We start from the raw sequence: 16,161 nt of genomic DNA, 5'->3' as shown, positions 1-16,161 counted from the left end.
CATCTTTTGACCAAGAAGACTGAAGAATTTTGGCACTGACATGTTGCTGACTTAACATGGGACTTCCCTATGTCCAGTGGAGGAAAATAAACATTCTTCTTTTCTTAAGCTCTTGTTGGTCAGGCTTTCCTTCAAACAGTCAGTCACTAAGGGGTGGTGTGGCTACTTAAAACACCATCATGTTGCCTTGCCACACTTCTGTTGATTCAGTCAGTCAGGAGACCATCAGTCCAAATGGATTTAGACATCTTTTACACAGACAGCATAAACAAGAGCAGCCTGGTGCCGGCTATCTGTACCCCTGGTCTCACAGGACTACACCAGACCAAAATGGCCAGATGATGGGCAGCACAAGCAGTGGGACACTCCGTTGCCAAGAAGCCAGTTGTAGACTCCAGCCAAAGCAGTTTTAACATCTGCAACTCTTTTCAAAGGACAGGGACAGGTGGGAAGTCCTATCTCATAAGAATCAGGGAAACAGGTGAGAAACTGCCTCGTGGCCACCTCCCACAACATAGGGCAATGGGTGGGAAACAGCTCTGTGACTGCTCCTTACCAAACTGTCTCTCCACCGAGCACCTGCGAGGATGACAGGGTGGTCACCAAGATTAGGCAGACTGCAGCTGGGCCTTGCCTCAGTGGCCCCTAAGTGGAGACCTGTAATGGTGTCAGGAAGTCATACTGGAGCTGGTTTCCTACAAATTGCAGATAAAAGCCTTTCTAACTGAAACAGTTCTCATTCCAGTGTGGCATGGGTAAAAGGGCTTATGCTTGAAGGACACAGATCTTTTCAGAGGAATGATATATTCTGCTTATGGTTTTATCTTTAGCCGAAATAGTTCCCAGTATCTCGTAAGAGTGACTACAAGGACATTTCCCTATATGCAAAGGTAGTGCTGTCCTTCATTGTCAGGACTTTGCAAGGATGGGTTGTAAGGTTTTGTGTATGTGTGTGTGTGCATGTGTGTATAAGCGTGCATATAAGGTAAACATTAACAACATAATTCACAGACCCCTGGCACGCTGTATTAGCAGGCTTTCTGCAGCTGCCCTTTGTAAGTGATGTATATAATTACACATTTAAATTCATCCGCAACCACGCAAACTGGCTTGTCTCATTCTTATTTCTTAGCTATATAATGCAGATTTTGAAATGTGAAACTCCAACCTTAACAAGCCTTAAAAGAAATATTTTTATAGATACTGCTTTTTCATGCCTGAAAGGAAAGCTCGAAAAACTGCAGAAGCAGAGCACGGGTGAGGCTGCATATTCCTTTGTCAGTCCAAAACCACAGGTGGGAGATGCGGCTGCTACTCGTGGTTTGTGTATTCATGTCCTATCTCCTTCTTGTCCTGCCGAAGAATTTATGACATCTGTGTATGACTCATCCTAGCTTTCTACAGGGACAAAAGAAGATGCGCAGATCAATTCTGGAATGGAATACATGATGTTTGAGCTGTAGAGACACAAGATCCCATCCTCAGGCCCCGTATTTTACTGGTGAAGGAAACTTACCGAAACAGCCTATCCCTAGTGGCTCAGGACAAAAGCTCACACAGAGTCCCTGGGCACCCCCTTCCCACTCAGGCCCCCTCTGTCCTGCTCTGCAAAGTGCCTCATGAGCATGGAGTAGAAATTCCATCCCGCATAACCCAGCTCCGCAAAAGCCCTTTGTAACTTTGTAGCCCTTTTCTTCACTGTCCTCAAAAGGGGAAACATATTCTTAAGGTCTGATTGGCAACCTTTTGAAGATGATCCTGCTGAGGAAGTTATTCACTGGGAATTCTGGAATTTGCTGGGAAGACTTCACTAACTTTCTGAAGTTCCCAAAGAAGGGACCTACTCAAGAACTACAGGTTGGGGGAGGTGGGGTAGGGTGAGAGCAGAGGCTAGAAGCAGGAGGATTCAGTGAAAACCCGCACATCCAGTGGGGAGGCCCCTCTTCAACCCTAGGCTGAACGTTTTTCTCCAGAACACGGGAAATCACTTACCCTCTCCTGCTAGGGAAGCAGAGGACTCCTCTCTGGAGAAATAGATGGGGCCAAAACAAATTTATAGACACCAATATTTGAGAGTCACTTGACAAAATAGCCATCTCTGCGTATAAATGGCCACGAGGTTCACCAGGAAACAAGGCTTTGTGCTGCTCACAGCTCCCCTCAGCTATGGGGCATTTTTTTTTTCATGCTTTCATTTTTTATTTGACAAGAGACACAGCAAGAGAGGGAACACAAGCAGGGGGTGTGGGAGAGGGAGGAGCAGGCTTCCCACTGAGCAGGGAGCCCAATGTCGGGCTGGAGGCTGGATCTCAGGACCCTCGGATCATGACCTGAACCGAAGGCAGACCCTTAACGACTGAGCCACCCAGGCTTGCCCTCCCTGGCAAGCACCCCCCACCCCACCACATTTTTTTTTAATGGATCAGTTATTTAATTAAGTTCTTTGTAAGAAATTTAGAACACCAATTTGTGAGGGTAAACTCCATTTGTGAAAGAAAACACAGAGTGGAGGTAGCCTTGAAGCTGAAGAACAGCTTTGATTTTTGACAGAATCTGTGAGTCCACAGCTTTCTGATCAAACTTGTGCTGCTCTGTAATATCCTATTTCTCTTTCTCGGTATCAAAGATCTCACCCTCCTTGTGTCTGGACTTATGCAGCTTCTTCTTCTTGAAGTAACCATTAGTGAGATGTTTGGGGATTTTCACGCTGCTGATAACAATTTTAGCAGAAGTGCAATGATGAATTTCTGGTGTGTTCTACATAGAGGAACTCCATTGGGGGCGAGAGGTCCAGTCACAAGAAGCAAGCCTCTGCTTAGTTGCTTCAGGAAAACCACCTCTGTGGCACCCAGTGAGGATGATCAGAACGGTCCTAGGAGTGATGCTAGCTTGCAGTTTTCTCACATGCTGACTGGAAGTTTTTTTGCTGTGGCTCAACAGCGTTCAAGGCACATCTTCAGTAAGATAATACCTAGGCATTTCTCGAAGTTTAACCACACAGGTACCACCATTCCTGTCATCACTAACTCTCTCCACTTGTCATCATCACTTACCAATGAGTAAGAACAGCCAAGGATGGGTGATGTTGAGGGGGACCTGCAAACATGAAAAACAGAAAAAAAGTAAAAACTGAAAGGAATTCAAAGGATTCAAAAACTTTATAGAGAAGAAAAAAATATGCCTAAACATCTTATAATTGAATTCCTTAGGAAGAGATAAGAGAATACATTATGGCTATGAAACAAGAGCTTGGGCGACTCTTGTCAGATAAAATTCAGGAAAACTGAAATTGAAAAAGTCAATAAAATCGCTAAGGGATAAATTTAAGGAAAGTGAAACGAAATAAAAACAAAGCAAAGTAAATCCCTAATGAGTTCTAATAGAAAAACAGAAAAGAAACTCTTAGAAATTGGAAGATTAAGCCAGGAGATAAATTTAAATAACAAGAATTTCTGAAAGAGAAAAGAGAAGATAGAAAGGAGGAAATACAGTGTAGGTGAGGCATGAAAAAAGTCCATGACCAAGACTTCACAGAGACTATTCGAGCAACCAGTACAACCCACTGGGCCAAGGCTCTGGCGAGGAGTCTCTTCTAAAATGCATGCCATATGTCTGGGGTGGACAGCATGTGAATCCTCTCCCAGGCTCCTCTGTCTTGGAGCTGGACCCTGCCTCTGTAGCTCAGCTGCTAAGGACCAACTTCAGTTCAGATGGCTCATCCTGCCCCTCCATTTTGCCAGAAGAGGACCTCCATCTGACCATGACTATTATCTCTGTTTGCAGAATGTTCTATGGCTATCTGTTCGCTGGCCTTGGACAAATCTGCCAGCTTGGCTGGACTCCTTTCATTCCACAATTGAGAAGGTGGGCTGCCCCTTCCAAAGTATGTATGTTGGTTGAGTTGTTTCCTGGTCTTGCCTGCCTGAACCTACCTTACCCTGTTCCCTACTGGTCTTTGTGCCTCCTGACTTAGCCTATAGTTCTTATTTAAACAATGTTTCATTACCTCATAGTTAAAATACATGCTGAGTAGTATTTCTGGACCATATATCTGGGCCAGGAGAAACCTATAGGCCTTATGCTATAAGATCTTAATGAACTAATGCCTGAATTAACAGGATGAGAATCCCAGAGAATTTGTTGGCATAAAATAACTCTGTGAGTCTTGAATGAAACATGTAAGTCAGATCACCCGAATAAGGTCATTCAAAAAAGAAAGGAATGAAATCACAGACAGAAACCCAGGAAAGGGCACAGAGGAAGTTCAGGGCACTACCCCATCAGCAAAACCTTTACCGAGAGCCTGCAGTGTGCAGGGTGCCCTCCTTAACTCTGTGGACACAATAGACGGCAAAGCCAGGCCTCTTCTCATTGAGCTTATGTTCTAGTAAGGGGCATAATAAAAAAGCAAAACATATTTTACTTACTTGTTTTATTTCACAAACATACAATGACTATGTGCCACATTCCATTCTGAGAACTTTAAATAGTAACTCACTTAATCTTCCCAACATTCCTCTCAAGTCAGCGCTATTAACATTTCTCTTCAGAAGAGGAAACAGGCAGAGAAAAATTCGGGAACTGCCCAAACCCCCCTAGCTGGCAAGTGGCAGATGTAGGCTGCGCACTCAGACTGCCATCCATCAGCTGCCAGCCTGCCCTCCTCAGGGGCACCGTGCTCGGTGGGGACAGCTGACAGAGGGGCTGGACGTCGCGTGGCGGGGGGGACGCCATTTTAGAAAGGAAAGTCAGGGGAGCACTCTCGGAGAAAATGCTATGTCCAGAGGGCTCTCTGTGTGCTTTGGAGCTCAAAGTTCTCTGTACAATAGTGCAGGGGGAGGAGGGATTTTTTCCCTTTCCAGTCTCATGACTAATTTTAACAGAAATAAGGAGTTTCTAGCAAGTGATGTCAATCTTTTTAAACCACTGCAAGGCCACAGTTGCCAGGAGTGGTGTCGCCAGTCACCCTGCCAAGACCAGTTGCCATAGCTTCTTGGGAATTCTTATTTCCTCTAAAAATGATATATTAGATTCTGTAGACAACGTAATTCTCACCCATCTCAATAGGCAATACACATCTCTGCTTCTTTTTAAGGTGTTAATGGCTTATCTCTGTGTGGCTATTTCTGTGCTCATATTTATGCTCCCTATTTTTTTTTTATAATTGTCTTTAAACATGGCATTTGTAGAACCCCAGGAAAAATAGACACAGTCTACCCGAATCGATCAAGCGAAGTTTCCAAGACTTTAATTTCCATTTCCTTTGGCTCCACATTTCAACTTTCAGGCTTCTCTTGCTGCTTACCAGTATCTAAATTATATGTATATCCCTTAGTAATAAAATTGCAGAACTAACATGCCCAGCCTCTCTTCAGTCCTGCCATGCTCTCTGCAATTGGGAAGATCTTCAAACGCACTGTAAGCACAAGCATGGTGGGAGCCTTCCCTGGGAAGGATGTGAGCTCAGTCCTGGGAGCTTGTGTCCCTGTGCAAACTTATCTCGTCACTGTTACATGCCATACATTTTCATTAGGTGATCAACAGAAAGGGCATGATTGCTCAGGAGCTCAACCCTGATATTTAAATTTCTTGTCCTCGACCTTAATGAGGGCATATATCAGAGCTGTAGAGTGGGGTGACATTTAGGACACCGCCGCTCCATTCTGTGATGAGACACAGATCATTCAGAGGTGAGCCTTTGGACCCATGGCAATCCCAGCGTGTGCTAAACAGCGATTGTCGTAATTACAAAACTCTCAATAAGAGTAACAAACAATAATCTTGTTTTTCAAACTGCACGTCAATTAGCAGGAGCATTCCAGATTTGAAAGCGTGGGAGGAGTTTCTACTCTATGCCAGTCCCTGAACACAGGAGTGCGAAGGAGGGGAAGAGCTTCTGGGCAGATGAAGACATAGAGTAGAAAGTCAGGAGTTGGGAGGAGACATCTGGAAAAAATAAAAGCCACAGAACATAAGTATATGAATCAGGCTTCTCCTCAAAGCATTAAATAAGGTCTTGTTAAAAGATCTATCTGGGACCTTCGTTGTAAGTTTTAGTAAATTCATTAAAGCTTGACTCTCAGCCTTTAAGTCAAGGTATAGCCAGCCATCTTTCTTAATCCAAATTCCAGAAACAGGAGGAAATTCAGAATCTCAAGAGGGATGTCTGTTTCATTATGTAATAATAAAGGTTTCTCACAACTCTAAGAAAACTGATCTGTCCAGAGGAATTCTGTGATAACTGAGTTCTCATACTGTTCCGTCCTAATTCTAGACAAATTAGATCTAGGCAAACTTCGTCATACTTGAAAAAAATTCTTCAAATTTAGCAAATACATCAACTGGTGATCCATCAGACATAAGCCATGGCCAATCTTTGAATTGCTAGACAGGACCCTGAACGAAACTGTTACAACCTGCCCCTGCCCCAGCCCCAGGGCATGTAGAAATGAGGTTGGTCTCTGAGGCATGCATTCAAGGGGCTGATCTTCTACTCCATAAGGAGCCCAGACATGAACTGTAGTGACTTCTGGCTACCTCTGCTCTTTTCTACTCCGAATCACAGCTTCATTTTCTCATTGGCAGCCTTGTTTCTGCTTTTCACTTGGTGGGACAAATTTCAGAGCCTGGAGAAGGTCTTTTGTGTTGAGCCTGGTTATTAAAGAGGTGGTAGCTGCTTAACTTATGATAATGGGGGCTAAAGATGATTTTGTCTGGTTTGGTGGAAACTTGGCTTGAGAAACTGGTCTCAGAACTAGCTGTTCAGGAGTCTGAGACTTATGGCCAGCTGTGTCATCCTCTATTACAGATTTTGGTGTCTTACTCTGGTAGGTAAAACCATCATGTCAGTTTTGAAGAAGTCCATTTCTTCTCCTTTGAATGGTTCCTGATCATATCTGTTGTAGGCAGCTGGGACGGGATATTGTGTATATAACATGGGATCCACAGGAGCTGTATTGGGGGCCAGTCACAATCCAGGTGCATTCCAGTCTTCTCTGGCCTTTACAGACTGAAGAATTGCAAAAATATTCTTGTGAAATAATTTACTGTACTTCCGATCCTCACCTCAACTCTGCTGATGATATCTTGGGTCATAGTTATCTCAACATCATCCCAAAGCCTCGCTTTCAGGGAAGTTATATCCTCTTCTACATCAGGCTTGACTACACATCTTTTCTTAGCCTTAAATTTGATTGCAGCAATTTTTCCCACTGCCTTGGCTTCAGACAAAGACTAATCTGTTCCATTTGTACAATCCCTCCCTTGGGTGGGCCCCTCCAAACCAGCAGCTGATCTATCTTTATCAAGGTCCACACAGTCTTCATCTTCAATTCGTGGTTTCTTTGCTCCTAAAACTTCACCTCATTTTAACTTGAGCAGATCCCTGAAGACCAGTTTCTAGGGGCACCCTTCTGTCTTACTTGCCAAAAGGTAATGTTGTTCCAGGAGCCCTCGAGGACATCTTCTCAGTCCGGGCTTCCAATCATGGCCATGTTTTCAGAAGCTGCCTCAGGACATCAACAGTAGGATGAGAAAAGTACACATTATTAAATACAAATATGATAGAATCCAATGTAGGGTGCTCTCTGGGTTGGTTTCCTTTCCTGTCTCTCCAACCTATGTAGCTGGTCTTGGCATTCCAGGGTTACTATAATGCCTGACAATCACTTTGTTTTACTTCACCACAATCTCCTTTTCCTGGGTGTTGTACTGTTGTCGAATGCTAGGGACACATGTCCCCCTCCTTACCACTATCTCTGATAGTGATAGGGGCAGCGGCCCCCAAGTCTCTGAGGCCTCATAAGGGTATATGAGATAATCTTAACCAGGCCTTTCCTGTTTTATGGTTTTGTTTTGTTTTGTTTTGTTTTGAGAGAAGCAGGGTCTAAAGGGCAAATTTACAATAAACACCCCCTTCAAGAGGGATTTTCTTATAATTTCACACTATGTCTAAAATTGATCTCTTAACTACCTGCCCACACCCACCTAAATCTGCTTTTCTCTATTTATTTATTTTAATTCAGTTAATTAACATATAATGTATTATTGGTTTCAGAAGTAGAGGTCAGTGATTCATTAGTCTTCTATAACACCCGGTGCTCATTACATCACATGCCTTTCTTAGTGTCCATCACCCTGTGACTCCATCACCCCACCTCCCTCCCCTCCAGCAACCCTCAATTTGTTTCTTATGCTTAAGAGTCTCTTATGGTTTGTCTCCTTCTCTGATTTCGTCTTGTTTTGCTTTTTCCTCTTTCCCCCATGACCCTCTGTTTTGTTTCCTAAATTCCATACACGAGTGAGATCATGATAATTGTCTTTCTCTGATTGACTTATTTCACTTAGCATAACACCCTCTAGTTCCATCTATCTTTCTGATCAAAATAATCTTCATTTTTATAAAGGTTTGAGGCAAAAAAATGGGAGAACTAATTGTCAAAATTTCAAGAAAAATCTTACAGGCAACACCTCAGATAACTTCATTAGTTAGGTTGCATCTCCATTCTATGGAAGAAAGGGATTGCAGAAGAGCAGAAAATATTTACTGCTTTGAAAACTGCTTTTTGGTCATCCTAATAGTATTATTTTAACTCTTTGGTTTTTCTTTGTTTGTTTGTTTGTTTGTTTGTTTAAATACCTCTTTCAAGGGGTTATATGAACTTAATAACCTCCCCTTTGCCAATGACCAGAGCAGGGTCTAACAGCCACATCATAGGTATGGTGAGGCCAGGGCTTCATGCCCTCTGGGGGAACTTCTCTTATTGTGAGTTTCTGGAAGGCAACTCAGAAAAATGCATTCTCCATCTTATATGACATTTGTGGAAAATTTTACTTAAGGTCTGACCGTAGAAAAATTCATAGAAAAATTAAAGAAGACATTGATTTTGAGGCCTCCAGTTTCCAAGAGGGGAGGGGGGTGGGACAGAGATCAAATGGTGATGTTCTAAATTACAAGAGAACTGGGATGTTGTAGAGCTATGTTCAACTTGTCATTCTCAAAATTTGTCTCACATTTTTATTCTTTAACTTGAATTTATTCTGCTGAACATCTTCTTCAATAATGTCTTCAAACTTGCTAGAAAAAGCAAGCAATACAATTTAAAAAAAATTTTTTTTTTTAGTTCAGGCTACTCGTTCACTCAAACAGTCCAGAGATGATTGTATTCAGTTTTATTTTTAAAATCTCCATTTATCAAATACTAGCATGTGAAGAAAACAGATGGTTTGATCTGAGGCTTCTTTTTGTTGTATGAAGGCTAATGTTTTAAACATCATGCCAAAATTTGATTTGTAATTTTAAAATTGCTATTTTCCCAGGCTGAGCTTGGGGTATTCCCAAAATTCTCAGTCTCTCATGAAGGAAAAGCAAGATTTTTTGCATGTGGGCTAATTCAACAAAAACAAGAATGTTTAAAGGATGCATTTTTAAAAAATCAAAATGAAAAGAATTTTATTGATTCCAATGTAGAAAAAAATCTTTATTTTTAGGGCATGTACTACTTATTGTATCCAATAGATGAATGTCAGTTTTCAAATTTTCACTTCTTTTGTAGTTATTAAAATATTGATATCTCAGCATCTTTGAAAAGAAGCAAACTTAAATTCATTGTTCTAATCTTTTATCTTTTATGGTTGGGTAGAATTTTAGAGTTTATAAAACTTGCTCATACACACTATTTCATGTTAGCTTTCAATTAACCTACAAAAATTTATTTTTTCCATTTACAGATGAGAAAATTGAGGTTTAAAAAAATATCTTATTTAAGGTCAAAGAATATCAGCTATGGAGTCAGGGCTAAAATGAGATTTTTATACCCATTGCAATTCTTACGAGTACCTATCCTATGTAAAGCACCATTCTGACACTGGAAATAATAAAAGAATAATAATTATCTCAAACAGTTACTGAGCCCTAGATGCCAGGTACTATACCAAATACCGACTTGCATTGTTTCCTTTTCCTTTCATCTTTTCAACAAATCTATGAAATAGAAAATATTAAAGTTGCCATTTTACATACGTGACAACTGAGGTCTAGAGACTTACTTAAGATCATACAGACAGAAATGGGGAATTGTCACTTCTTAATCATTTAGCAAGCACATACCTCTTTCTGTCTGGGTCGCAGTTCCCCCCGGCCTCTCTGTGCTGGAGCTTTTCAGGGAGGCGGTCTCTGCAAGACGAAGCCACCTCTGGAAGCACTGGCTGCCATGATAATGTCTGCTCGCTATAGTGTCTTTGCGTTTTTGCATGACCCTCAAGTTGCCAAGATGCAAAACTAATTCAAAGAAGCTAAAGCAAAAAGGATGTCTATTGACTCATCGAATCCAAGGGAGGGCTGAACAACCAAACCATGCACCCATGAGAAGGTCAGGGTTGCTGCTGGTCGCAGGCACTGCTGGAACCAGAAACTTCAGTGCTGATGGAATGCTTGCCATCTCTTGCTCTGACTTCTTTGTGCATGTTGGCATCATTCTTCGTCACTACCAATGGTTTTTTTTTTCTCCAAATAGTAGAAATCTCCATCACTGATAGCTCATGCAACTCATTTTCTTTCACCAACAGAGAGTCTAACTTTCTTGGGTCTAGTTGGAACAAAATCCCCACAAGGGCTCTGACTAGCCTGGCTTATAGAAGAAGCCACCTATGGACCAGCTCTATCACACATGAACCTGCAAGAGTTGACATGTACACCTGTGAGGTTTGTGTGCTTGACAAACGTGCCCAGCCACAGGGCATGTGGGGATTGGGATGAAGTCCAGACTCTGCTCACCAAGACGTACAGCCTGCAATGGGCGTCTTCCTGTGGGAGGGAAGGCCCTTTGCTTCTCTCAGACAGTGGGGCTTGCCACACTGGGCACCCACGGGGCTGAGCCCTTTTTTAAACAGGTATAATTGACATGAAACTTTATACTAGTTTCAGGGGTGAAATGTAATGATAGGATATTTGTATATATTGCAAAATGATTACCCCGTAAGTCTAGTTAACATCTGTCATGATACATAGTCATGAAAATTATTTTTTCTTATCACAGGAACTTCTAAGATCTACTCTCTTAACAACTTTTAAATACGCAATACAATAATATTAACCACAGTTATCATGCTGTTTGTAACATCTGCATGACTTATTTTTATAACTAAGAAATCTGTACCTTTGACTCCCTTCACCCATTTCACTCCCAGTCCCCTATTTCTGGCAACCACCAATCTGTCCTTTGTATCTATGAATGAACACCCCCAACCCCAATTTTCTTTTCACACAGAGATATTGATTAGGTTTGTGGCTGTTCCATGTAAAATATGACAGTTTCTGAGGAAATAATATATTTGTAGACAGAGGAAGAAAAGGGAAGTATCAATTTCAGAAAAAGAGGAGCTGCTCAACAGAACACTGAAAGGGAATTTAAGCTGCTTGCTGTACCAAAAGGTTCCTTGCTTAGTAATAAACAGTGAGTGAATTCTCCTGAGAAAACTATTTCTACTTCATGTAAATTTTTAAAAAACAGTGTCACAATGAAGTCATGAAAAAATGGCAAATAGGGGCTAAAATGTGAGCAGAAACCACTGCCCTTTCAAGATCTAATAGCACATGGGGGGAGGGGGCGGCTTGTGACCCCCCCCCCCAGGCATTATGCATCGTCTCTTCAAGGCGGCAGAAGCTCTCTCACAGTGGATTTCAATTAAACAATTTCATGGTTTTTATGAGAAAAGACAGTCTGACATTTAATAGAGATGCTGATAGTCTGAGAGTCTTCGCTAGCAAAGTGCTACTGAAAGCAGCTCTGGTTACATTTAAGGATATTTTTAGCACTGGAGCAGCAAAAAATTTAAAACTTTAAAACCAAAACAATTCTCATGGGTCAGAGCAAGGTTTTCGTTGGAAGACAGTCATACAACAGGCTCTGCTATAGCAACAACCTTTACCAAGTAGGCTCAACCGAGGGCTGTGTGTAAGTGCTGAGACAGCATGTGTTTAAAAATGGTGGCAGAAGGCTGGACCCAGGAGCTTGACCAGCCAGGCCCTGTTTCAGGGCAGGCCACACGCCTCAAGTCATGACACAAAGCCCCCTGGGTATTAATTCTGAGATAATCCATTCTCTACTGGCAGTCTTCTTCCCTGGGTCACATATGCGATGTCGAGTACAAGGTCTGCAAACATTATCAGGCCGAATGCAGCCAGGGGAAAATCTGACATTTCAAGGGCTGCGATAACGAACTGTATCATTTCATCTTGTGTGGCATTTCCCCCAGCTAGAGTGGTTTTTGAAATTTAGACTCTACCTGGGTGGCCGCCATTTGCTTTAGCTCCTTATTGTTCCTGGCTCTTTTCCCCTCCTGTCGATCCTTCTTCAGTAGCCCACACTCTGATGTCTTTGATTTGCCCACATCCTTCTGCCCTGCCTTTCTGCTTCTTTTTTCTTAGGGGTTTTCTTTGTTCAATTAACGAGTTAGGACTTCAAGAAGTGAACAGCCATGGAGAATTGGAGAAGTAGAAAGTTGTAGCCAAGCCATTTAAGGTGGGGGAGGGGGATTTGCTCTCCCTGTCTTGATGCTCCTTCTCTCCTTCATTTCTCTTATTTCTCTATCTTCTTCTTAACAATTCACGCATCATCTCCTCTCCACTTACTCTCTTGTCTCTTTTTTCATCTTCCCTGTGACCAATGCCTCCTTACACAATTTTCTCTTGTCGGGAAAGATAACAGTGTATTCAGTACATTTAAAATGTGATGATTGTTTGCTCGATTAAAGCAACATACTCTTCAGCGAGGGACTCAAGGGATTTCTTGGGAAAGGTGTGGGGTGTGTTGGAACTATTAGGCCCTACACCCATTCTCACACCACTGCCTTTCCCTGCGTGTGGAACTTGAGGAAAGTAACATCTATCACTTCCAGGTGGTAGCTTTAAGCACACTTGGCCAGGCCCTCTTTCCCTCAGCCATCGTGACTGGCCATGTTTCTGAAGGTGGCTGCCCCGTCCACTGGAATCCGGGAAGGAGCATGACTTTGAGCAGAGGATACATCTGACTTTCATTAGGCGCAGAGATAAACAAGGAATAAACCTTTCTTATTTTATGCCACTGAGATTCTTACTTGTTACTGCAGCATAATGTTGTTATAGCACAGGAGCTGATAACAAGGAAGACAGAATGACATGTTTCCTACTGAGTAACCCTCGTGGAAAATTTCCATTTGCACCATGAAATTGCAGCTTGCAACTCACTGAGATGGGGAAGGTAGGCCAGGGACAGAGGCTATTTTTAATGCTTAGCACTTGAATTTTGCTTGTGCCTCAGACAGGAAGGAACTATATCAAATCAATTACTGTGCTGCTTGTGATATTTTCTTCCTACTCCCTACTCTCCAGCCCTCAGCTGGGCCAGGTGGTTCTTTACCTGTGACCTTGGGGGATAGGGGCACTGCTCTCTCCTTCACTGGTGTGATGGAAGCAAGATGGAGCTGTCTCTAATTGCCCACAGCACAGCTGGAACCAAGCTGTACCTCTAAGCAAGGCTTTATCGAGGATTTGGGGAAAATGGAAGGGAGATGCAACTCTAAGAACAACTTACATTACCTGTAACAACAAGCCTGTTACAGGAGCTCTTGGCTCTCCCCGTCTCTCCAGATGTGATGGAAGCTTCTATGCCTGTTACACTCTCCAATCCTTACACCACTCCCAGCATCAGAAATGCTAGAGGAATCTCCCTGCCTTAGACCAATGGCCCCAATGGGAAGGAAAATTTTCTCTTTCCCAACTTGCTTACAAAATCCTTATTTCTTATCTCAGGCCTGATCATTGAGAGTATCTGCTCCTTTCAAGGAAACTGAATCCTCGCCTTCATATACCATGATCTGACCCTATGGCCCCACAAGACAATCACACAATTGTATTAGAAAGAATACAACAGGCTCTGCTATAGCAACAAACAACCTAAGACCTCAGAAAGTCACTCATAGTTCAGAAAAGTCTTTCATGTGGTCTGTTACTGGCATTCAGGAAATCTTCTGATCATGCTTCTGTAGTGTTTAGTTTTCAGAATTAATTGAAATTTATTACTTTCAGACATTTCCTCTTACCTTGTCTGGCAAAATCCTACTACTTTAAGTGTCAGTTTCTCTGTGAAGCCTTCCCTGGGTCTAAGCAAAGTGAATTCTTCCATTCTGAGTAATTCTGTAGCACTACCCTCCATGCCTTTCTGACAAAATCATTTACCTTATTATATTGTGATTTTCTATAAGATATCTTCCTGAGGACAGAAATTAAGTCTTTTTTCTGCCAGCGCAGTACTTGGGATAAAGGAGCCTTGCAATAGAAATCACCTGCATGGGGGCACCTGGGTGGCTCAGTGGGTTAAATCCTCTGCCTTCGGCCCAGGTCATGATCCTGGGGTCCTAGAATCGAGCCCCACATGGGGCTCTCTGCTCAGCGAGGAGCCTGCTTCCCTTCCTCTCTCTCTGCCTACTTGTGATCTCTGTCAAATAAATAAATTTAAAAAAAAAGAAAAAAAAGAAATCACCTACATGGATGGTGACATTAATGATGTCATTATTTCTCCAATTTATTCTTGGATCATGCATATATGTTTCTGTCCTGTGGGGCTGTGGGATATAGTTATTTAATGTACATATATAAAAATGGTTATATACATATATATGGTTATAGATATAGTCTGTGTAGCATCACATCTAAAAGGATGTGTTCAGAATAGTCCATATTGAAACTCTCAATATAGTTCATGGATTGATATATACAAAAGTTTGAAAACGACTTAGGTAGGCAACCACATCCTAAAAAGGAAGCTTGAAGTTCTTATTTGCCAAATAAGGCTTCCCATATCCTGTAGTAGTAACCCCATATTCACCCCTGAGCCACTCCTTTTGTATTTTAAATTAGAACTTTTTAAAACATTTTCTTTTGTTTTTTTTCCTTAAAAGCACATGACACAGTCTTATATACATAGCCTGGTAGTTTGAGATATTTTTAGTATGAAATAAAGGCAATAGATGGATGATTTTTTTTCTTGACAAGGATTTTTAAGCTCACATGATAAATTAGCTTTTGCAACACGTTTCTTCATCTGAGTTCTCCTTTTCTGGTTTCACCCCTTATTTCTTGTGAGATGAGCATGTTAAACTTTGCTGAAAAAAACAAGAAGACAGAGTAGCAGATTTTAACTGAGTTATTGTAGAATTGTGTTGCTACATTTCCCCCTCTTTTATTGGTAGTGGTATTTTGTCATTTGTCAGCCCGTGCAAATATCCTTTTTTTCCTCCCATAAGTCAAAAATGACTTCTTTTAGGGCATACAGGATAAGTTGTAATAACACATTTGGTAGCTCTAAATAATTCTCTTTTATCAATGTACACAGTGAATGTTATTAATGGTAAAGTCTTTGCATGGGTCCTGAGAATAACCAATAACTCAACTTGTCAGCATTTTGATAACTACAGTCTTCAATTTAACATGAAGAAATATAGGATTCAGTTTAGCAGTTTCAAAAGCAATGAATACAGATGATGAAATCTCTTCTTTGAGGCAAAGAGACTGAAAATTATTATACATAGACACTTATTTCTAATAATGTCATTTCAATTTACTTTTCAGTTGCCTGATATTAGAAGTATTTGTCCAGGAATTGGATGAGAATTTAATCATTATTTCAGAGCTCCTGGCCCAGGGACCAACAGAAAAATCTTATCAACAACAGGGAGGCAATGCTTCTCATCCCTTTCCTACACTATTATCTCTTCTCTCTTTTCCCTTCCAAGTTTCTTTCGAACTCTTCCAGAAATAGTCCTCCTTCAGATGGGAACTAACCACAATGGTAGGGTGGTTGTCATCTGATGTGGTTTTTTGTCCGGTCCCTTCTCCCATCCTCACACACTGGAAAATTCAGATCAGGCCTCCTTCTTCTAAAAATTCCCTCTGTCTTCTGAGACCTGGAAATCCCATTGCGATGCCATTGCTAGGTGCCACCAGCCCTTCCCAACTTTCCCCAGCTGAAGCTGCAGGCAGGCCTCTTCCAATGTACCAGCCATGCTTCTAAGAGCCTTGGGAAGAGGTAGGGGACAGCACACACTTTAAAGCTCTCTTCCTGGAAGATTGCCCAAGAACCCACGTTAGCTAGCACCAAGTATTGCTTTGTTTATGGTGTTAGT

General features: G+C 41.8%; 2 pseudogenes; both read right to left on the bottom strand.

Annotated features, from left to right (window-relative positions):
- Positions 1 to 2,418: 2,418 nt before the first annotated feature.
- Positions 2,419 to 3,012, bottom strand: LOC116876734 (annotated as a pseudogene).
- Positions 3,013 to 6,285: 3,273 nt separating this feature from the next.
- Positions 6,286 to 10,475, bottom strand: LOC116876715 (annotated as a pseudogene).
- Between the last annotated feature and the right edge of the window lie 5,686 nt (positions 10,476 to 16,161).

Source organism: Lontra canadensis, unplaced genomic scaffold (assembly GCF_010015895.1).
Source record: "Lontra canadensis isolate GAN:19392208 unplaced genomic scaffold, GSC_riverotter_1.0 scaffold47, whole genome shotgun sequence".
Taxonomy (NCBI): Eukaryota; Metazoa; Chordata; class Mammalia; order Carnivora; family Mustelidae; genus Lontra; species Lontra canadensis.
Note: the sequence above shows the minus strand (reverse complement) of the source record. Positions and strands in the feature narration are given on the sequence as shown.